This window comes from Anser cygnoides, chromosome 4 (assembly GCF_040182565.1).
Source record: "Anser cygnoides isolate HZ-2024a breed goose chromosome 4, Taihu_goose_T2T_genome, whole genome shotgun sequence".
Classification (NCBI taxonomy): Eukaryota; Metazoa; Chordata; class Aves; order Anseriformes; family Anatidae; genus Anser; species Anser cygnoides.
The window spans coordinates 35,386,191-35,408,769 of NC_089876.1; the positions used below are offsets into that span (position 1 = coordinate 35,386,191).

Sequence of the window (22,579 nt, forward strand, 5' to 3'; positions counted from 1 at the left end):
AGGCCAACACCGTCCTAATGTGCCCTGCCAGCGGTTACACTTTGACACACTTCTTTGGCAAACTGCTCAACATCATTTCTCCCAGCAAAGCAGCGATGGATGTGGCCTTAGGAAAGGCTTTTCAGATGTTCTGTTTCTACAGTTTCTAAGGCTTCTTCATACTGCCTGGGCTCTCAATGAACTCTGCACAACGAGGCTCTATGCTGGCTCTGGGCGAGTATTTCAGAAGGTCCTGATTTCCCATCACCAGGACACAGAGGCATTGCTTCCATCTGCTGAGGAACCAGCCAGTTTTGGTTGGGCCCAGGTGGCACCACAACATTTCCTAGCATCCTAATAGTGAAACTTTTCCAAGGTGGTGAGCAGCCAGACATCATGGAGCTATGTGTGGAGAGCCCATCCTGAAGATTTATGTTGCATCTTCTGCTCTCTCTCTGGTCCATTTCCTTAATCATGAGCCTGATTACTAGGGCAATTGTTTTTAGTTCTCGTTTCATTTCATTTTACTTTCCTTGGAAACCGCAATGAATCTTTGCTTTTAGTTCCCCTTCAGCCTTCAAATCAACTGTTCCTCTCCCAGGCAGCCACGGGCACGGAGAGCACCTTGCAGGCGCTGTTGTGTTAAAGGCACTGGAGTGTGAAGCAAAATAATTAAATGGGGCTGACACGGTTTTCAAAGAGGTTTTCTGATCTATCTGTGACAATTAGGCAGCCTCTGAGCATTGCCCAGCCACTTGCAAGCAGGGTGAGTCTATTCAAAGTCAGGCTTTAGAGTTTCACCTGGCAGAAGACCCATTTTCCTCCCAAGCACTGTTTTTGTTGCTTCCTGAGGAGGACGAGGGCCTGGGGCTTGCAGGAGGCTGGTGATAGACACCTGGCAGAGAAGAGGGGGGAAAGCTCTGACTCAGGAGTGCAGACGAAGGGCTCTCCCAAATATTTATTTCTGCTTTTCCATTCCAGCTTGATCTTTGCTGCGGCTAGAGGATATTTCTCAGGCTGTGTGGCCCTGCAAGCAGCTGGGATGTATCCACCACTCAGGTGAGGTGCCAGGGGAGCTGCAGCAGGGCGGATCGGAGCCAGCGAGGGATAACCCACCAGCACTTTCTGCCCCAGAGCCCCAGGCTTCTTCTCTTTGCCTCTCCCTTGCATCACCCCCACCAGCAACGTGCCACAGCCCTGCACTGAAATGAACTCCACCCTGGCAGCACGGCAGCAACTGAGGCTGCCAGCAGAACTGTGACCCTGCTAATCAAGACAAGCAGACAATTAACCTGCAGCTAATTTTGCAAGGCCTTCGCTTTGTCCCTTTGCCCCCCAAAATCAGGAAACCCTTGTACGTAGCTAAAGAAAGAGATGAAGGAAGAAAGGGCTACTAATAGGGCCAATTAACAAGTGGGGCTGAAAAAGAATGTCATGTGCTATAAATCAAATGAAATACAGCTTTTAAGCAGCAGCCATTAATTACATGCTTGAACTGAACTGTGTATATTACTCGGTGGGGCAAGTACAATTGCCCATCAGAGCCTTACCGAATACAGGCAAACACAAACTAAATTTGATGTCGGGAATAGAAGCAGTTACTTGGTGAAATTCCTGATGCAAGGAACTGGGTGTCAGCATCTGAAAAGCAACAAGGTACCTGCCTTGTCCTTTAGGTGCAATTTAAACTCTTTAAGCCTAAACCCAAGAGGTATGTGTATGCAGATGTGGATGGGTGAGATACAGAGGTAGAATACAGATCTATGGTCATAGCTTTAGATATATGGATAGTATATTTGCAAATCTAGGTATATATATGCATATTTTAATTTTTGTTATTTGACAACCAGAACACTGGAGAATTCACCTGTGTTTTGCTGTGCAGTCTTGGTGGCAGTTTCTTGCCCACCTCCAGAGGTCCCCATTTCCCTGGGCGGGCAGGGAGCTCCCCTGAAGTCAGAGCAGCCTGGGGGGCACTGTGTCTCCCACGGGCACACCAAAGAGCTGGTAGCACAGCTGCATTTGGTGATTAACCCAGATATGGGGACTTCCTTGGTGTCCTGGCCCCTGGCATCTGGCTGGGGACCTGATGGGTGCCATGGGTGGGTGGGTGCCTGGTGCATCCCCCCATGAGTGGCTGTAGCCAGGAGTCAGAGCAGATGCCCCCTGGGTCCTCCCAGCATTAGTTATCCTCTGGGAATGCAGTCAAGGGATGTCCTGGCACAGTGCTCAGTGAGGTTAATGGCAAAGCACTGCCTTACTGCTGGCCCTTGACTGCGGGATTTAACACTTTTCCCCCTTTCATCCTCCCTTTTAAGCCTGTCTAGGAAATCCAGGCAGTGTGGATGGAGGTTTGGTTGAGTGATTAATAAAACTTTTTCTGGATACCCCCTGATAAATGTGCCGTTGTTGATTTGAGGATATCCGTGAGGTAAATGTTAGCTTTGCTTTACTCAGCCTGTGCAGGCTGTGGCATGTGTTACCTCACCAGTCATTCCCATGCTGTGCATGAGGAGGAAAAAGTAATGAACACATTTCCCCAAAGTGCTCCAATTTAATTCCCCACCTCAGTTCAGCCACTACTGTTTTGGGACCTGGTGGCACACAAGGTGCATGCCTGTATGAATACGTCTTCAGGCAGGCAGAATTTTCCTCGTCAAGCAGTATCTTTATTCTCAGAAAGGGAATTAAAGAGCTATTGAATTTGTCCCAGATCACAAATTCCAATAAATATTGAAAGGACGGATTATATATACAAGTAAACTATTCAAAGATTTATAAAGAACGAAGAAGATTATTATTATTATTTTTTCCCTCAGGATTTCCTAGTTTATAAAGGTAAAATAGACTTCTCCCAGTATAAGGTCATATTATGGAACTATCCTGAAGAAAAAATGACAGCTAACAGGTGCCACAGAATCTGGCTCAAAAGTTTTATGCATGAAACCTAGCCAAGATACTGCTTTTCGTCCTGTGGCTAAAAAGATCATAGCGATGAATATGGAAAAAGATGATTCTTGGTTGATTTTTCTTGAGATCTATGTGACTTTTATAAAATTATCTGTACATGAATATTTTTCCTCCTTTTAAGACTTTTTGATGAAGTTGTCACAAGAAGCTCTCATGTTGTCACGATGAAATGTCTTATACCTCTCTCTGTTTCACTGGATGTTTTCAACAAAGCCAAGTTCTCTAAGCCTCAGGATTCTACTTAACGTCCAATTGTCAACAGCTGGGGAGAATGTCACTGATTTCTTTTTGTTCTCCCTGTTCCTAGAAGTAGCAGGGTAATTTTTATCTCTGCAGTAACAGTTGCCAAAAGATAATAGGTTGATATTTTTTACCTCCAAATGATGTGGACCTAAAATCTCAAGCCTTTAGCTCTGTCTGTTTCCAGAAGACAAAGTTTGAAAGAGCTGTACTCCCTATCTTCCTCCTCTCCTGATCTGTTTAAGAGAATAAAATCCCAAATAAAAGCAAGGAAAAATCTTGGCCCTTCAACACTCTGAATTGCCTGGGGAAGTGCCACTGACTTTGACCAATAGATGAGTACAAGGACACTAAAAGTGTGCTCAAGAGGCTAATTCTGGTCCTACACAGATAAATTTGACATCTCTGCAGTTCTACTGACAAAAGCAAAATTATTCCTGATTTACACTATTTACACTGGCTCCATCCAGCCTTGCTCTGTGACTAAATGATCACAGAGCCATCCAGTGGGCCATAAGGGAACATTTATTAAAGTTAAACCATAAAAAAAATATGGAAAACTCTGTGGGATTGCACACCTTCTTTACCATACCCCAACTTTTCTTGTCAAAATTCTTCCCAGGCACTCCAGCCCATGCCTTCTTGCATTGTTCCCCTTCCTTAGACTTTCTGAAACTTGATAGATTGGAGGGTCTGAAAATGTTTGAGCTAAAAAGCCATAAATTCTAATAACCAAGGAAAATACAAGCTAATACAATTTCTGAAACCTTCCATTTTGTTTGAATGGTTTGCTTCTTTATATATGTCCAGTAAGTACTCCAAACTGCACAAATGCTGAAACAATTTAACCAAACTTAAACTACTGTCAGTTCCTGATGGGTAATCTTCAAACATTAACATAGTGCTGGAAGACATATCTAGTGTTTTTGGCAGGAATTAAGCAGTTAATGTTTTATCAGCTTGAAGTTAATGATGTACACACTATTAGTGCTTCTGCCTGTGTTCTCATAAGAATTTTAATATATCACCCTGGAAATGTCTGATTTGGTACTGTGAAGGTAACCCTGCTAATTCAAATGCCAAGTAACCCAACTAAATATTCTTCCGTTATATGCGTAAGTTTTAACATTAAGCTGGTGACAGAGGCAGAGAAAGACTGAGAAAGGTTGATGAGTTGATGAAAGGGTTCCCTCATTCCTTCTGCTTTGTGGCACCTTCCTTTGAAGGATGAGAGAACACAGGGATAAATGAGCTACAGCTTAGTCGATGCTCTTCCTTCCCAGAGCTCTGCAGATGAGGTGGTAGGTGACAGATCACATTCAGAAAAGCCTCTGTGAGCAGTAGCTGTGAATGAAGGTCACTCCTGTGAGGTCTGCTACTGCTTTCTTTACTGTAAATACAAATCATATCACTGGTAGGATGGCTACAAAATGCACTTGTAGTCCTATAGATGTTCTAACAAAGGCAATCAGGAACAGAAGGAACAGATGGCAAGAGGAAAAGACAATAATAGTCAAGTTTCCTAGTTGGTGTTTTTGTTTGTTTGGTTTGATTATTTATTTATTTATTTATTTATTTATTTAACATGAGGTTAATCATCTTGTACAGCTTGTGTCGGAGCTTTATTTGTGGGCATTAGGTGTAAGTGTATCCAGAAGTCTGGATTCTGATTGAATAATTTTGGGAGAATTTTAGTGGAATACTTGAACACATTTTGCTCAAATGTTTTCTTCCCCTACAGGATGGAAGAAAAATCAAATCTTACTTTATATACTGAATTAAACTGTAGATCTGAATGAATGACTAATGTAATTCTGTGCTTATTTACTGAGCTATTTATTCAGTCAAAAGAAGCATGGTATCCAAAATTAACAGTGCCACTATAACGTTAAGATCACTTGATAAGACAGTAGGAGTCCCAGGAGGTATTTTTCTTGCCGAATCACACACAACTCCCACCTTCTGCAAATTTATGTTTGTTACATGCTGTGGTTCTATTTTGACTCTAGTTAAACAGACACAGCTAACCTCACTTCGTATTACAACTCTGACAGAGAGGAAGAATAGCAAGCATGTTCAAAATGAGCATTTGCTGATATGTTATCCCTGAAGCAGCCCAGCCATATGAAAACCTAGCAGATATGATAAGTAATGTGAGCCCTTCCCTGGAACCTTTGCAATAGTAGGGGCTTTATGCAGTCAGATGGCTTAGGGACATATCTGAATCCCAGGGAAAGCCAAAGCCGTCATTTGCTTGGCTTCAGTGAGGTTTGGATTAAGATCTGGGAGAAGGAATGGCAGCCTTAAGCAGATATTGCAGATGTATACGGGATCTCTTCTTGGCCTTTAGTCACAAATATCTTCATACGGACTCTACTGATTTTCTAGGCTCTCAGGCTGGCTGTGTGCCCAGAGATAGGCAAGCCAAGGACAGAGAATCTACAGAGTATCCATTGTTAATGAAGATTTCAGAGGTGCTGGAATATTCGCCTTACCTGTTATGAACCTGTGTTATATTTAGTGGAGAAGCAAGCACGAACTGCAGGGACCAGTATACACTGCCATTACTTTATAAAACACAGTGGCTAATGATTTCCTGTGAGCTATCATGACAGCGTCTTCATTTTCTGGATGGCATCACAGCTGGCTTTCCTGTGTTCAGTGCTTTTTGCTGCTCCACTGCCTGCTTGGTAATCAGTACCTACTCCTCCGGGGTGCTGGGCAAGCCCAGATCCCATTGACCTGCATGGAAATTAAGGCATTAAGCATCAATCAGAATCATACCGCTCCAATGTGAGCGTGGTAGGACGGCTCTGTTCCCATGGGTGCCAAATGAGACCGGCATCCCTGTCGTCTCCCTGCTTAGAAAGGGGTTCCGGCACTGGGTTTGTGCCTTTGTCCCTGCTGAGCCCACCGAGCAGCGCCGGCCCTTGGAATCAGCCAGCAAGGAGGGGGGAAGGCTGCGAGCAGCTGCAGGATGCTGCTGGCCAGCACATTAGCAGAGCAGAACGCATCTGCGTGCGTACGTTCCTCCTGGGCCTTCAGACATTGGAGCGATTGTCTCACGCTTAATTGTGGGATACACATGGCTAACAAGCAATACCCTACATAAACAGGCAATCCTCCTTCCCAGAAGCTGGTGTAACACTGTGAGCAGACATCCAGAGGGAGAAAATTTTTCTTTCTTTCCCTTTCCTTTTCATTTTAGGCTAATCAGAAACACTGCAGATTCAGCCATCTATAACAATATGCCTCCAAAAGGAAAATGATTTATTTTTTTTGAAATGAATGCGTGTTTTTTATTATGCGTGGCAGGTATGGTTGGAATCCAAGTAGGAAAATTGCATTTTACACTACAGCCCCTTGGGTAATAAAATAAAAGGCAACACAAGCATATCTACCATTGGAAAATGATGGAATATGAAGGTCCTTTCAGAAAAGCTGGATAAAAGAACTGTAGGATAAGAGCAAATAAGTTTGCTTTTTTTTTTTTTAATCTCTATTATTTAGTATTATTTGCATCCTTTTTATTATTATTATTATTATTGTTGTTGTTGTTGTTGTTTGTTTGTTGTTTATTTATTTATTTGTTTGTTTGTTTGTTTTATTGAGGAAAGAAATGCTGCATTAGAATAGAAGCTAAATTCGGGTCTGTATCAATATCCTCAGCCTCTGCTCCTTTGTCCAGCTCCAGCATCCCACAGCTGCACCACAGAAACCACAATGGGGAAGAAAGAAAAATGCAGGCTTGGGACTCATCCCGGCATAGAGTCAGGATGAAAGAAGACTATGAAATAAATGAAATAAATGAAATGAAATAAATACACAGGTAGTTTTTTGAGTCTGTTTTATCCCAGATCTTTCAAAAAAATTGGTCTGTTTTTTTTTTTTCTTGCATTGAGAATTTGTTATTTTTAAGATGATTTAGTTTTAGGGTGCTCCCCAAAGAACCTCACTTTCAGCAGATGAATGACCAGCACTTCAGCACACAAAATTGTCTTTCAATACCTTCAAGCACCCATTCTCTCACAGAGCAGTTTCCTGGCATCTAAGTGACATTTCAGAAGCAGGAAATCATCACATTTGAAATATCTAGCGGTGTTCATGATGAGCCTGGCTGAGCGCACATGATTTCTTGTTTCCAAATGTCTGCCAGGACCAGACTGGGCTTAGCTCCGATCTGATGCTGCCAGTGGTTCAGAGCACTATCCTGAAATGCTGTCAACCCTGTAACCTCTGGTTCCTGGTCATGGCATGAGGCACCATACCTTCCACAGCGCTGCTTTCAAACCGTGTTACTCAGGGAGGCAGGGCCTGTCCCAGCTGGGAGAGGAGGCAGGCAGCGGCCGAGCAGAAAGGGCTCCTTCAGGCCTGGTTCTCCAACCCTTCCTCCCACTGACCCCATAAGTAACCAGGTCACTGAGCTTGCCCAATGGTGCCACAATCTCTTCGCTGCTCATCTACCCTTGCTTGTCCCCCAAGGCTCCTCCATCATAGACAGGGACCCCACGAGCTCCATGTTGGGACCTTCTCCATGTGGGCAGTAGTCCTTGCAGAAGGGAACCTCTGGAGCATAAACACAGCATTAGAAAGCATCTTCACAACTGTTACAGTACGATTGACAGCGTGGGGCTGTTTTCCTTGTATCCACCCACCAAAGGACAATTGTCCTTTCTTCTCTCTTGCATGCAAGTTTACCACAAGTGGTAGCAAATGCAGTGTTTTAAGAGCCTACATGTGTAGTATGTCCCTCACTTTGTGTGTTGGCTATTGCAGCCTGAGACAGTGTGAACCCTCAAAGTGCCTCTTTGCTCTTAATCATTAATATCCTTCAGCAGAAAAGCAAACCTTCAGCGCTAAAGTCATGCAATAAAAGTCATTTAATGCAGAATAAATTGTTTTTAGGTTGGTAGAGCTTTGTTTCATGCTTGAATGTTGGATCTGTGAAGAAGGAAAGAAGCAAATTAAACTGTACTTTTCTAAATTGCATCCTTCCACATTAATAAGGGGGTTAGCTTCAGGAACTGAAGAAATAAAGAGTAGGTAAAGGATGAGTGAAAGTGAGAGCTGAGACCACACTGTGTGATATTGGACTTGAGACTCATTATGCAAATAAGAGAATTATCAGCTGAATCCTCCACTTTTCCTCTCATTCCCATAATCTCTGCTCTCAGACTGTTACCAAGGAGAGGGAAATGAGCCAGGATTTACCATCATAACTCCTTGCCCCTTTCTATCCACCTATTTTGCAGCCGACTCTGAAATAATGCTTATGTTAAATTTAATATCACAGTGCCAGTTATAAAAATCAAGGATGTGTGGATAACGTTACCTTCACCAATGAGCAGTGTGTATTCTTAGCTTTGACCTTAGTGGGAGCTTTTGGATTCTCTCCTGATAAAAGCAGCAATGGGTTTTCCTATTATGTCTATGCAGAGAACTCTTAAAGGAGTATTAAGAATATATCACACGCCTAGCACTTATTAACCATACAGTGCCTCTCATCCAGGTAGCTCAACGAGCTTGGTATGGGTTTTTGTTATTGTTGTTGTTGTTTTTTTTCTTTTTTTTTTAAGTACTTTTTCTACAGCAAATGTAAGGAAAGGATCAAAATGTACAGAAATGTACAGAAATAATCCTAGCCAACATTTGAGTTTAGTGTCTGTCTTCAAATGTGTGTTTTATCTGCATGAATAGTGGAATGCCAGCATCCAATTTGATTTCTGTATTCTTGATACCCTCCATACTACGACATTAATAACTTTATTTGTATAAAAATGCACAGATCTTTTTACTATTCAGAGAAATTGCGTAAATTAGCCAGCACTAAGCTTCATGCTGTAACAACTGGGTCATTTCCAGCCCAAAGAGCAGCTGAGGAACACATTTTCAGCCAGGCCACAGCTACCATGTTTTGAAATCCTGGCTCATGTTTTATATTTCAACCTTCAGCAGTATAATCAAACGCAAACACCTCACAGTTTGTTGAATGCCTCTGTTTGAGGAATAACGTTGTGTGCATTAGGGAAAGCACACTGCCAATTTGAAATGCATGTCTGTGCTGAAAGTGCATTCATTTTCCTCTTTTGTGTGAAAACTTATCTCTCCTGTCACTTGGCAGAGGTAACAGCAAAGGGAAATGGTAATGAAGGACAATGTTCTTACTCAAATGTACTATGCCTTGAATCACATTCATTGCAGAAGAAAAAGCAGTGATGGATGGAAACCTCAGTCTCCCTCATCAGGGCACCTCATCCTGCCAGAGCACGTAATGCTCTGCATCCAAGCACGCCCTGGTTCTTGAGACCCTCACATTGACTGGAGGAGCTGTAAAGTAAGTTGTCCAAAATATATGTTAACGTAAAATTGAACATTTCACTAATGAAAAGTCTGATTTCATTACATATACAAAGAGCTTCCCAATTTTAGCTGTTTATTTTTCTTTTCAATATTTAAACAATGAGGTCAAGTTTTTGCATGATCACCATTGTATTTTCTGCCAGATATACTGATTTTTACTCAAAAACAGACATGAGTATTACTTTCAGACATGTCTTGGTCTTGCATTTTGCTGTTAGTATTGATCTCATTTTTTATTTCCATTCAAATCCAAAGGATACTTATAATTATGACAGTAAATGATATTAACGGATTTTTTAAAATACACGTTCAACATTAGCTGAAAGGACATTTTCAAATGTTACTCTTGATTGTAAACCCAGAATTATTATTTTTTTCTCTGTGTTTTCAGTTTTCTATGTAAGGGATCAAACAACTTGGCACTATTTTAAAGTATTTTTTAATTTCTATTTTCCAGGGCAATAGCTATGCTCCAGTAAGTTCTTTTTCATATGATTTACCAATTACAAGAAAACATTGCGTGATATCTAATCTGAAACAGAGGAACATATTTCAAAGAAATATTTAACTTCTCAGAGACCCAAATACTTTCAAATACCAATAAAATGGAATCAGAAAACTGTAGCAGTATTTAATGGAAAATGAAGAACAGGAGTCTGTTACTTTTTTTTTTTTTTTTTAATCCCTGGATTTCTGCCTGGATGCTGTTTCCTGTGAAGCATCCTCATCTGCCCTCTAATTTGGAAGATCAGATCAACACAGGGGAGGTGGTGTGGCACAGGAACCTCAATGTAAAGAGCACTTCAAATTTATGGTGGCATCTCTGAATCCCTGATATATATGTATACGTGTGTCTAAAACTGTGGGAGGGAACAAGAAAGGAGAGAACTTTTTAGCGAAAAAAGTCCTCTTTTTTTGGAAAGCATTCTCATGAAAATGTTAATTTTGTCAAGTAGCCAATCTTCTGTCAAAACAGTTTGGATCAAATGTCTTTGATTAGCCCTGGTGCTAATGAAAATCCAGTTCTGTAATTTGTATAATGCAAGACAGAACACAATTTGAGTCCTAGCTTGAGTATGCAAAGCTGAGGGGACTTGGTTTCATTTTCTCAATTCGTAACATGAATTCAATAAAGCTATTGACATGAAGAAGGCTGCTACTTATAAACGCTTGCAGATTGAGGCTTTAATTTGAAAATTGAACAATTTTGATCTGGAAATCATTTAGAATCAATAAAGCACTATTTTTACAACCATTTTCTAGAAATGGTCAAGCCTCGACATATAGAACATTTTTTAATATTCTCTTATGACCATGCAGAAATGATTACTTGGATTATAGTGATCTGGGAGTGATTTTTCAAAAAATGTGCGTCTGAGCTGGAATCAGAGCCATTGCAAATGGAGGACTTGGCAGTGCAGCCATACTCTATAGGCAGATTCTCTGTGACAGTACTTGTTAAGATTTAAGGAGACTCTTACCTAGTAGCACCAACAGACCCCCTAGCAGATCTCCACCAAAACTTTCTACCCTCACATTTCAGCACAAGTAAGAATGGGAAGCTAAGAGGCACCCAAGAACAAGAGACAATCCCGGTCACATATCGTTACAGGAGCAAAGTCGAGCAAGAAGCAGCATGATTGAGGGAAGCCGCTGGTTTTATCACCATCTCTTCTTGAGCTGTTTGCTTTCAGGTGTCTCCAGGGAGCTTGGCTCCTAGTCACTGCCACTCCAATTGCAGTGGCTGTACTGCCTGCCCTCTGTGATGCCTTGTTCTCCTGCTCTTCCTCAAGTACTAGGACAGTTTTGGACTGCTGACTTCATGAGGGGACCAGAGAAGGGACATGACTTTTCTCTTTCTCCTTCTCCTTCTCCTTCTCCTTCTCCTTCTCCTTCTCCTTCTCCTTCTCCTTCTCCTTCTCCTTCTCCTTCTCCTTCTCCTTCTCCTTCTCCTTCTCCTTCTCCTTCTCCTTCTCCTTCTCCTTCTCCTTCTCCTTCTCCTTCTCCTTCTCCTTCTCCTTCTCCTTCTCCTTCTCCTTCTCCTTCTCCTTCTCCTTCTCCTTCTCCTTCTCCTTCTCCTTCTCCTTCTCCTTCTCCTTCTCCTTCTCCTTCTCCTTCTCCTTCTCCTTCTCCTTCTTTCTCCTTCTCCTTCTCCTTCTCCTTCTCCTTCTCCTTCTCCTTCTCCTTCTCCTTCTCCTTCTCCTTCTCCTTCTCCTTCTCCTTCTCCTTCTCCTTCTCCTTCTCCTCCTTCTCCTTCTCCTTCTCCTTCTCCTTCTCCTTCTTCACCTCTTCCCTGTCTCTTCCAATCAGTACTGATTTTCTCACTGTCTCTACTCTACTGTAGCTCTTTATGCTACTACCATTTCATATGCTTGTGGCAAATACATAAAGGATAAGATCCCGTAGAAATTTTAGTCATCTCCTCTCTGATCAGTATGGCTACTTGTGAATATTACAACACTGAGTATCTCGTAAGCCAACAGTTTCCTTCTTGCCAGCTCCCCGTATTAAGTCCTAGTATATAGCTTCTCATTAAGAGTTATCTCCTCATCTGTGAAGCAAGAAAGCATGATGTTTTCTTCATTAATAATATTGGTCAAGATGTACCACTTTTAAAGTCATTTTACTGAATTAATCTCATATTTTAAATCCACACTTCCAGAGCTGCTGGCCATTAGGCTCTGCTAATATTTATTCTTTCTGCTATGCTGAGGGAGGAGGGATTGAGGGCAAAGAGAAGAGAAACACAGGGGAATCTATTTTCTTCAGTATTGCCACCAAAGCTTGACAAGAGTTTTTGAAGATAAAATGAAATGAAAAAAAAAAAAAGAGCCCCAGTTTGTGTAGCCGTATTAGGAGGGCGTCACAGCTGCTTGATCTAGGGGCTACAAGAGTCAGCAATTACTGGAGGGAGGGGATGGGAGAGCATGGCAGTCAAAATCCCTGGATCCAGAGGTATTTTACCTTGCTCTTACAATAAATTACATGTTCTGTCACTAAGGAATATTTCCAGTGACTCTGAGGATCTGATTAAATGTCCACGTGACGTTAAATAGTTGCTTATAGTAGAAAATGTTTCTTTTTTTTCCTCCTCATGAAATCCAAACTTTAGCAGAGGTAAGACCCTGAGTTTGTAAACAAGGGATGCTGTTTTAGGATATCTTGACGGGTCTGCATTGTGTTCACGCAGCTGCCTTATGATTTAGCTTGTAGTCATCAGACACGTGTGCACAGAGCAAACTATAATACTGTACAAATCGTTGTTATCTGATTACCTTCATAGTCTATTAGTTTGATGATTTGGGAATCATCTAGATACAGTAGCCATTTAATCAACAATCATTTACATCACAGAATATGATGTTTTCTAATTTTGTTTTCATGTACAGCTCAAATGCAATGTCTCTGATGAATGTGAAGATTAATTATACATTAATTAATGGCTATTTATAAAAAAGGTCATCAAAAGAGTCCCTGTGACCTCATTACCATGCTACATGCAATCTAATTAACTAATACAAAGGCTGTTTCAAACCCCTATTATAATCTTGATGTGCTAGATTCTCTATATAGGTACATCTGACATTCTTAGATTGTTGCCACTCTAGGAAATTGATGGAGGCTGATAAGCAGCACATACTTCAGAAAACAAACAAACATGCTGTTCTTACAGTGGTAAGGGAAACTAAGGTACAGTTGCATAATGATTTGCATTCTGAGTCTCTGAACACATTTCTCTGAAACAAAGTAAAATACTCCCCTATCCCCCCCCCCTTTTTTTTTTCTTCTAGAAATATAGTATTTTCTTTATTTATGCTGAGATTTTTTTAGGTAATAATTTTTATTACTAATAATTTATGAAGAATAGTACAAGAAAATAGCTAGCCAGCATTTCAAATGAAAGGTGATATTATACAATCTGTGTAACTGGTTCTGTATATCCTTGGTTCTTGAGCTTTAATCAGAATCTCATACTTTTTTTTTCCCCTGTAGTTGTTGATTTCTTTTTCATCTCTTACATGCTTAGTCAACGACATTTGTTATGCCTTGACAAAAGCAAATTGAGTTGTGAAGAATAAGGGATAGTGACATGTAAGTAAATGGAAAGCTACAATTGTCATGACAGCAAAAGGAGATGAAACAGAGACTTCTGATTTACGATATTTAGTTATAAATTAAAACAATGTCATTTCTCTTTTCTGCTAAACAGAAACACCGAATAGTGATCTCAGTCTCTAAGAGCTGGACTTGGTGGATCTTCTTCAAGTTCCTTGAAAAAAAAAAAAAGTATTCTCTTCTATAAGCCTCTTTGTGCCATCCTTTCCCTTTATTTCCCTCTTTCTTATTTTGCTTTCTGTGTCAAATTTACTATTTGCACCAAAATGTGATTGCTAAGAGCAGGAGACAAAGGGCTGTAAAATGTGTGCAAGGAGACATTTTTAACTGTTAGAAAAGAGAGGACTGTTCCCCATGTGGGCTTTTTCTGGAGGACCGTGGGTCTTGTGCTTTGCTTACAGCCAGCCATAACACAGCAATACAAAAATGATACATTCTGGGTAGTAGAGCAGATCAATTTAGTAATATTAACTGTGTTGAAACTTGAGTACAAATCTTTGCATGCTGAGGTCACATATAAAATATATCTGTTACTCAAAACTAGTGTGTTCCCCAAAACAAGCCCTCAAGAAAGTAACAGCCTTCTTATCTACTTCGGGACTCTCATGAGAGTTAATCTGAATGAAAATGTATCTGTACAGGTTAAACTGTGCTGAAACACAAGTGGATAGCTTCATTTAAAATTCAGGTACATTTTCTTCTTTCTTCAAAGTTATATTATCTCTATGCAAAAAATGAATCAAAGTGAATCTTAGTAAGGGTGATTAGTATTAAATTAGCATTGCTGTACCACAAGTCTGTGCACCTAACTAAACTTAACTCGAGCATTTTAAATGTATACCTTTAGTTGATTCAGAAGAATTATCCTGAGTCTAGGTAAATTTTGCATTTTCTGCCTATCATTTCTGGAGGCAAACAGGTCAAACCTTGTTACATGAACAGGGCAAGGCCCAGAGCTCCTGAGGACTGAGCTCTTAATACCCACACGAATCTCTGAGATTAGTATCACCATACTGCTTACACAATTCATTGGCTTTTGCCCAACAAACCCACTCCAGCTTCAGGAGAGAGCCTTTGTGTTTGCAGTGTGTGGTGTTGCTCTGCACAAAGCCAAGAAATTCTTGGAAGCAAAGAAATTGTTTGCCAAAATCTGCAGTTTATTTTCACCCCCAAACTATTCACAGACTTAAGCTGAATGCAGTCAACAATTGTGGCTGGAGGTATTTTTGGCCAGGAATAATTTAGGCTGTGATACACCAAAGAACACAATAACAAGAACAGACTTTTATCCAATGACCCGGTGATTCATGATACCATACAGCCGCAGGAGACCAAGGCACGACTTCTCCCTGTAGATATTTCTAAAAGAACTTGGAATATCTTTTATCTCTGTTATACCCTCACATTTATAGGCAAAGTAGGAAAGTTCACACTTGCCACTGCTTGCTTCAGGTGACTAGGACACCTAAAAATCTGGAGCACATCTTTGCTAACAGACCTCTGTTGACATCAGTGTTGTGTATATTTTCTAAGCAAATAATCTGTCTCTTGCCATTAAATGACTCCTGCTTTTTATTCTAATTGCAACTGATGAAAATTGGTTGTATGATATGATCCTCCTAATGAAAAAGAAAAACTGGCAATGCAGTGACTCTTCTCCCTCCCTCCCTCCAAAGGAGCATATCAACACTCTTTAGTGTTGAGTTTATATACATGTAAGAAGTAAGAGGAGAATTTGGTTAAGCAGTTAGTGTGCTTGGCCCAGTTGCAGCAACAGCATACAATTCACAGAAGAGCAATGGTGGAGTGACAGTGTTGAAAAACAGGGCTTCAAAGAAAAGTTACTTAAAAAACAGACAGCACCCAGTAGAGTAATAACATCTTGGCTTAATCTGACTTCAGAAAGGAAGCCTGTGATGGCTGTGATCTCACAAATGATATTGGGACCCATATGAATGCAGGTGGGGGTTTCCTTCCTCATTTTATGTTCTTCTTGGCTTTTCTTCAGGTGCTGTTTTTTATCAGTTTGGAAAGTCAAAATCTTAACAAAGTGCTTGAAAAAGAAACAGTGAAAACCAGAACATGTCTGAAAATCCGGATGGCTAGAGGACTATTTTTCATTCCACCTCCTTACTTATCTGCATTTAGCCATTGCATATTAACATATTAATACAAGGAAATGCATATTAATAGCACTCAGCTTATCTGCCCAGAGCAAAAAGCAAACGAATACAGCATATAAAGGAGCAACACTAGGTGCAGAATTCAGACGCATGTGCCTAAGAAGAGAACAACACAGCCTATTCTTTAATCTGTTGGTGTTGTCATATTAATGAAAGGAAAAGTTAGCCCTTGTAGTTTAATCTACAGCAAGCCATAGACCTATCTTGGAAGTAGCTTGTGTTAGCTGCATTAAGAAGGTAGGCAAAAGATTGCAAAAAAATCTAAATAATTTGGCATTCTCATGTTTGTCATTTTCCTTTTTTAAATAAAGCATTTGGACTTGACTCTGACTGATTTATTTATTAGACACTTTACCTGATAAATAAAAATGATCCATCTCTGAGATATTTGCTGTGTATAAAATTCGCTTTCTGATAAAACCTTACTAATTTGTTAATATTTTCAATAGTTTGCATGAAAAAAAAAAAAGAAGGATATATTCTCACATGAAAATAAGCTCTCCAAGTCTTCAACCCAAAGATAAAAGAAACATTCAAGTAGGTGATGTTGTGCTGTTTTATTGCAGATCAATATGCTGATCACAGCAACAATGGTAATTATGGAGGCCATCTTCTGGGAGCTGCGGATACACAGCTCCAAGGAAATCTGCAAAAGTCAACAGCATTTGACATCTTACATCAGGAGGATTTAAAACAGAGAAAGGGCAACAAACAAGTGAGCAGACAAAAACCAGCTTCTACTTTAGAGAGGGTCAGTAGATTTTACCTCTTCATCTATGTACTTGTGCCAGAGCTAAAGTGCATCATCATGGACACAGTCTCCTTCTCTGAAGCTAATCAATTCAGAGAGCATTTTAACAATAACCTATTGTTTTCTTTTTTATTTTTTCCCATCTCAAGTGAGTTTATGTCTCTGTATTCTGCTTTCTGAGAGACCAAGGAAAATAACTAGAATTACCTATCTTTTTGCCCATTTTTGAAAGATTATGAGAAGCTGCATTTTTCTTTATAGAACGAAGCTTTAATCTTTAGGAGGCGTTTGGACTTAGATGAAAATCTAAGTGGCATTTTCATGTTAGTGCTATATATTTAAAAACACATAAATGTTTGCACTAAAGAAAAGAATGCTGGAGGTCCATGGGGACCACAATATTGATATTGTGGAACATTCTGTGTTTCCAGGTTGCTTTTCAACATGACTCAGAATATTTTTAGTTGCTTTTTTGTTGTTGTTGTTGATTATATTGTTAAATATTTTCGATATAAGAAAGTAAAATCAGACTTGTTCTGACCAGCTCTATCACAAAATAAGTTCTTCCATGACAAATTTTACTACCATACTGCAGGTAGCCATGTATGGGTCTATGAGACCTCCTCCACCATGGCAACTCGTTTTCTTTTGATCTTCCATGGTTTATATTTATAGGCTCTTTGAAGCAGGGGCTCTAATACCAAGTTTGTGCTGAGGAGCAGCCATGATCATTTTAGGGCTATAAAAATAAATCTAATACAGTGCTCTTAACAGCTTGTAACCCCAAATATTTAGTTGAGGCTGGCTAGACTTTCTCCCATAGGAAAAAATCTGTTAAACTGGTAGCAGTTGCAAGTAGAGTGATATGCAGTGCCAGTAGTTAAATGAAAGTTATTGTAGAGGATTTATTTGTCATGCTTTTTGATCAGAAGAAGAAGAAAGTGTAGCAGTGCTGATATTTTCAAACATTTTCAGAAACTTAATTAGTTGTTTTTGATGTAGGACAGGAAATATGAATTAAAGATACAGTATCTAAGTTTGTGTAAAGTATTTTTTCCAAAATTAGAAGGTGACAAATCTGAAATGTCTTAGGGGTTTCATTTTCTATGAGATCCCAGAAATATCTGACGTTAATCTCAACTCCTGTAAGTTAAGAAACAGGACTGCGTGTTCCACAGGGCTTGTGTTCCTCCCGAGTCTGATCAGACATAAACACCCTGAGGATGGATTATACAGAAGGATATTGAAGTTTTTGTGAACACCATGAAAGACAGCCTTTAGCCTTCAGCTGAACAAGAACAGAAGCCTCTTTTGGTATGGCACTCTGCAAAACAAAGCACATCAAGCTAGATTTGACAGAGAAGTTTTAAATTACAAGTAAAGGTGTTTTTTAAAAAACACGTGTGGGAATTTTTATTTCCAAATTCTATTTTAAAGAAAATATTCAACCTAAGAAACTATTGGAGATGGAAAGTAAAGGCTTGAATGAGATTTGCAATTGTGTGAAGAAGAGCTGTGTGAAGCTGGGCAGTAGCACACACCATAATTGCCAAGTTCCTGCTTTACATCTGAGGCACTTCATCGACATCAGCCTTCTGTTTCACCCTTGCCTTCCCACTTCTCCAGATTCATTCTCCCAGAGGAGGTCCAGCCTCCTCATCTGTTCTGAGTGTCTGCGCTTTAGCAGGCAAAAATTGATTAACTGCCATAGCAAGTGCTAATGGATCATGGGCAAATGATCATTCATGGTGGCCAAGGAAGATTTATCTAGTTTCTTACTGGACAGCTGAACAGTGTGAAGGAAAAGTCTCTGAGATGTAAGCTTCAAAAGGAAAGAATGAGGCTGAAAATAAGTGAAGTACAGCACCAAATCCAGAAGCACCTGGAGCATCAATACTAGGAAACACAGAACAAAGCATGGTTCAGTTGGATTTGATTGACAGTTGGACTCAATGGTCTTGAAGGCCTTTTCCAGTCCAAATGATTCTGTGATCCTGTGACCTGCAGTTCCAGCTGCCCTATTCTCTCCCCAGGTGAGCTTATGGCTAACTGAGTGCTACAGTTCATGGAGCACCTCGAAATCCAAGACAGCTACAACTAGAACCAGAGGAAGAAACAACTGATTTTGACCATTTATTAATGGCCTTTTTTGAGGACTCCCTTTGTGATTACTATTTTTAAAGAAGTACAACTCCTTGTTTCTAAAGACAATTGAAAATATATAACCTTTTGCTGCCTTGCTTGGACCACCCTGCAATGCCAATGGGCTCCCCATAGTTCAACACCATCAATATCACCTCTGATGCAAAGCTGCACCTATGGGTTGCAGGGGAAGAGTGATTTGGACTATTATCAGTCATCTAACGTATTTACAAGAGCTTAGACACAACACTCTCATACTTTTTGACACCATTTAGCTATGCTTAGGAGCACAAGACCCTGTGAAAGTTGGCGGGGGCTGCCTCTCATGAGCAGCTTTGAAAAGCCTGACATTCAGTCTTTTTAAGTACAGCTTGAAAAGCATCTGCTTCCTTAAGGCAACCAAAGCCTATTTCCATTTACATGTATGTTATTAGTAGGAAAATGGTTGGAAACAGTTTTCATGGGATTCATTTATTGAATTGCTGGCTTTTCCCTGTCAGGGTACAAGGCCATTTTGGGCAAAATGAATAGTGAAGTTTAATAAACATAGATCTCCGCTGACTGCACTTCACACAAGTGAGCTGGCAAGAATTAAAGTCCTTAATGGATATTTAATGGTGGATGAAATGAGCTTTCTCCTTATTAGTGCAGCGGCTTATTAGAGCAGGTTGCCCTCTCTGAAGCGGCCACCTGACTCACCTCTCAGGCTGGTGTTTAAAAGCCCTGCTCTGATTGCTAATCTCGGCTTTCCTGATCTGCAGCTCTTACGTACAGTAAAACCCCTTTTCAAAAGGCTTCCTGTGAGATCCGCAGTGGTCATATTTCTGAGATTTGTGGCATAATTTGCAATTTCACTGAGGTCATCACGTTCTTCTCTTTGATGCCTCTTTACAGGGAGACTTTAATGCCTCCTTCCCACCCTGAGTCAAAGGCAAAAAAAAAAAAAAAAAGTCATCAGTGTTGTTTGCATTTTCATGCTCTGACATTATGCCATACATGTGATGCTGAATTTTTAGAATGGGTTTCCCCAACCACTTCTCCTTCATCTGACTTGAATGCAAATAGCACATTCGTGGCTTCCCACTGGCTGGATGCGGAGCTAAAGGAGATCGGGATCAGACATAAAGTTCTTTTAAAACTTCCATCTGTGTTAGTTGGGATTTCAGGGTTGTTGCTTTTTGCAAGGAATTAAAGCAATGATTAATGTTCCCCTCAGTGTGGTTTCAGCACAGATGAGGAAAACCCTTGGGTAGGAGGGAGGCAATCCACGAGTCAGTTCTGACACACACGGGAACACGGGTTACTGCCATGGGTCCAGCGAAGCTGCTCACATCTCACATTTTCAAAGTGGTGGGCATCCGAGACTGACACAAGTGGGTAGAGAAGAGGTGGCTGCCCTGTGAAATCACCGGGACCCTGCAGACCCAGGTCCTGTTTGCAGTGTTGCTGCACACTCTGAGCACTACGCTTGCTTGCTGCTGGACCAGGCCCATGACTTTCTGTGGTTTGCATCTGTCCTGGCCAAGTTAGTTAATCAGTTTTTACAGAGCTGCATCTAATCTACACTTAAATACTTGCAGGTTTCCTTCTGTACTTGACAGAGGTAAAATATTACGATTTGTGAGGGGTTTGGAAACTGCAGTGGAGAGTGCCATAAAATATCTGAGTAGTAATTCACATCAAATAAGATAGCGAGAGATTAATGTATGTGGTGGCATGAATGAAATTGCAGGTTCTTATTTGAGGGTTTAAATATGAGATGTGAAAAGCCATACATTTGCCAGCATGGAAAATATCTTCTTATGCATGTGGTTTGTGGAAATCTGGGAGGAGATTTTTAGCTCCACCTGAAGAAATTGGAATTTTAGCTATAGAGTTCATTAGATCTGGATTTTACCTCAGCTTTTGTACTGGGAACAAGAAATTAGATGCTGATATGTACAGAACTTTGGATGTGTAATTGGCCAGTGCCTGGCATTATATATTCAGCAGAAGTAGTGGTAGTTATGACACAACTTGTAGTTATAGCTTCAAGTCAATGAGAGGCACTAAGTCAGTCTTGTCAAATGAGCCAACATTTTTTTCCTGTTGAATTGAAATTCAAAATTCAACTCCGACAGCTTTGGCAAAGGAATTATTAAATGATGAAAATAGAAAAATCTTTGCTTAAACAAATTACCTAAGAAGAATATTGGAAAATCTCCGTGTCTTATTTTTGAGTGTCAGTTCTGGCAGAGGCACTCAACAGCTTTACTCATTTTAAAAAGATATCCTGGTTTATAAGATTATAAGTAATTGATCTGTCTTAACATGTTCAAGCCTGGTAGTAATTCAAGAAGGTGTTTGGTTTTTGTCATTGTGTGGATATATCATCTGTACCCCCTTTGCACATTGCATGGACATAAAGACTTTTATTCTGCAGCTGGACACAGAACGTCATGCTCCTTGCCCATCTGCCTACACTTATGGTTGGCCTTATCAGTGGCATCAACAGCTTCGATTCAAGAGGACGAGAAGGGGCTTACTGCCAGCAGCACAGCTCTCCCAAAGAGTGAAGACAAGCTGGGGAGTCTAGCGCAGGCAGGGGTTCAGTCTGGATACACCACAGAGAGCCCAGGATTGAAATATTTTTCTGAATATCAAAGAGCTCATTCTTTTAACTCATCCCTGACCTGGAAGTTATCAGGGACAGCGTGCTACTGGAAACACAAAGTGACTGGAAAGGCACTGGAGGGTAGCAGAAACTGAGACTAGGGGGCTGGTGGGAAGTGTGAGAGTCCCAGGGCTGGTGGCTGGGAGGAGATGGTGGGCAGAGGGGATGATATTTGCAGACCTGCTCGTGGGCACGGGGCTGGGAAGTTTCCCCCAGTATAGCAGAGGATGGTGTTCACATCTGAGGCACTGGAAGAGCTAAACATCACCCAAAGCAGGGATCAAGGGGTGGGGAGGTGGAGGGCAGAGCCCTGGTGGGCATTTTTGGAAGGGACCTGAGTGGGAAGTGGGCAACTTTGCAGAGCTGAGCAAGGGAAGTTACAGGAGCTGCGATGGGAAATGCCTGAGGGAGGCGAGGAGCAGGCTGTGAGGGATTGTTGTTGTCTGAGCAGAATGGGAAGGCCAGGTGTTGAAAAGAAAGGCTGTGGGGGAAGAAGCGGTGGGCTTCGGATCTGGCATTCACGCAGAGTGCAAAGTAGCAATGGTTTATTTACCTTGGAAAGACTCGTGGCACTTCTCCCTACTGAGAAAATTAAACAACGTGAGTGTTAACTACAAAACTGTGTACATTACAATCGCTTCCCAGGAGGTCACACAAGCGAGTTCAAAGCTTGGCTCCACCCTCTCCCTCTTTCCTTCCCATCAAGCGCATGACCCTGTTTGCCTCTGCAATCCTTTCTTTGCTGGAGGCTCCAGAGGGCCGAACACAGGGGCTGGCGTGCACGGGGTGGGCTGTGGCACCCGTGATGGGTGCCTGTCCCTGCTGCTCTGTGTCCCCCAGGTTGGACGGGCTGCTCTTGCCCCGGGGCGCCGATGGAGAGCAGGCTGTGCAGCCTGCATGATCACATCAACAGGCCGTGTGGCCCACACCGAGGCGTTATCTGTCCGCTTCCTCCAACATGGCCACCCCTCACTGCGGCTGGGAGCGATGAGGGGTTTGGGCTTTCATCTCAGGGCCTTCTTTTGACTCCTGAGTGGAGACAAAACAGGAGAGCCTCCCCCAGCAGTGAGGGCGAGCCGCGGCATTTCTATTCTTCACACACTGCATTTCTGTGATGCGGCACTGCGTGTGTAATTTTATCTGGTAGGTGGTCTAACACCAATGCTCACTCCTTTGCTAAACTCC

At 41.3% G+C, this 22,579-nt stretch overlaps 1 long non-coding RNA gene across 2 annotated transcripts; it reads left to right on the forward strand.

Annotated features, from left to right (window-relative positions):
• The first annotated feature begins 4,802 nt into the window (after nt 1-4,802).
• Nucleotides 4,803-7,177, forward strand: LOC125184562 (uncharacterized). 2 transcript variants are annotated; one of them, XR_007168777.2, is made up of 3 exons: nt 4,803-5,457; nt 5,578-5,663; nt 6,802-7,177. It is a non-coding gene; the product is annotated as an uncharacterized lncRNA (long non-coding RNA). The 2 variants fall into 2 exon arrangements; XR_010831083.1 differs by having other exon boundaries at nt 6,807-7,177.
• The last annotated feature ends 15,402 nt before the right edge of the window (nt 7,178-22,579 follow it).